Genomic DNA, 1699 nt, shown 5'->3' with positions numbered 1-1699 from the left:
GATTCTTTATTATTAATATTTTTTTCCTTTAAATTTTTTTTTTCATCAATCAAAATTAAATTAACTTTAGTTTAGTTTATTTGTAATTGACTGTAATAAAATAGAAACAGGTTAAAAATGAGATGAGAAAAATAAAAACTGAAAAAAATGAGAGGGAAAGAGACCAAAGAAGTTAGAAAAATATAATGAATTAAGAATTTGAAAAAATAGTAGATATTTTCATATAAAAGGGGTGTAATAGAAAAAAATCTGTGTCATATTCTAATCCATTTAAAGGTAGATACTTTTGGAATTAAATACACCTATATGAGATGGCTTCATAAATGATAAAAACCAAAATCTAAAAATCCGACCTACCGGATTCGAACCAGTGACCTAAGGATGACAGCAACATATATCAACTACAGTCCTCCGCTCTACCAACTGAGCTAAGGTCGGTCTATATTAAAAGTCTGTTATAAGAAAACTATATTATATACAATTTCATAAAGAGAAGTACATATTTTGTTTATTGACTTTATTCTTATAGGCTATTTATATGTGTAATGTATTCTCAATCGTTTGTCTTGGAGTTTTTCTTTTTCTTTTACTTTATTAATTCCTTAGTATTTTAAAATTTTATTTAAGTTGAGTTGTATTGTCAATCTATACGCAACTACAATTAATGTGTAGTTTTCAGTTTTGTGGGTTCCAACTCATTTGGAGCGAGCAACTAATTTAACCCCTACTAAACACATCAACAGTTTAAATTAACATACATAAATTATATTCGGTGAACACATATCCTATTCTAATGATTATTGAAGTGGCCAAATAATTAAGAAATATATGAAAGTGAAATTGACTTAAATGTAACATCTAGTGTGGGTCTGTTTGTTTTATTTTATAAATAAATAGATTTTTTTATTGTATATTTAAAAGAAATTATAATCTTTTTTTAAATAGTATAACAATTTTTTATTTTTTTTAATTGAAAGACTAATTTAGATATTCTATAATATAAATATATATTATTAAAAATCAAAACATAATCGAAATTATAATTTTTTTAAAATTGGATCTTTAAAATGATATTTATGAAAGACCATTTGAAATAGTTTTAAATTTTTCTTTTTTAATAAAATAAAAAAATATTTTAAAAAATATTTTAAAAATAATTATTGAAATCGAATTTTCAACTATACCTTTTATAAAAAAATATTTAAACTTTTTTAGTTATGTAACACTATAGTTTTTTGAATAAATTTTTTTTTTAATTTTTTTAATTATGTAACATTATAATTTTTTGAATAGAAAAAACAAAACAAAATGGCTTATATGTACTTCTGAAATTGAAATTGCCCTGTGTCATACGGTGAACTGACTTTGGGTGTGTTTTGCTTTTAATCGCAATGTCGCGGATAGTAAGAGTCGCCACCGACTTTTCTTTTATCCAATAAGGAAAGGTGGAAAAGAACAGGAAAGACCTTAATTAGATTTTGGGTTCGGGAGGTACATTATACAAAGGGAAGGTGTTAGCACCCTTTGTATCCATGGTTATCCATGGGCTCTTAATTGCTTGATCACTTATGTTTTTCTTGTCTGAAAAGGTGTGTGAGAGCTGTTTAGAAAATGTTTTGAAAAGAGAATTTAACTTTGTAATGATTCTTGTATGAATGTATACAAAGTGGTTATCTCGTTTAGTTTTGAAAGTTATTTA

General features: G+C 24.8%; 1 non-coding gene across 1 annotated transcript; it reads right to left on the bottom strand.

The window, feature by feature from the left end:
* Positions 1-347: 347 nt before the first annotated feature.
* TRNAY-GUA (transfer RNA tyrosine (anticodon GUA)) lies at positions 348-438 on the bottom strand. Its single transcript is given in 2 exon segments — positions 348-383; positions 402-438. It is a non-coding gene; the product is annotated as a tRNA-Tyr (tRNA).
* Between the last annotated feature and the right edge of the window lie 1261 nt (positions 439-1699).

This window comes from Lathyrus oleraceus, chromosome 5 (genome assembly GCF_024323335.1).
Source record: "Lathyrus oleraceus cultivar Zhongwan6 chromosome 5, CAAS_Psat_ZW6_1.0, whole genome shotgun sequence".
Taxonomy (NCBI): Eukaryota; Viridiplantae; Streptophyta; class Magnoliopsida; order Fabales; family Fabaceae; genus Lathyrus; species Lathyrus oleraceus.
This window is presented reverse-complemented; position numbering and strand designations above follow the sequence as displayed.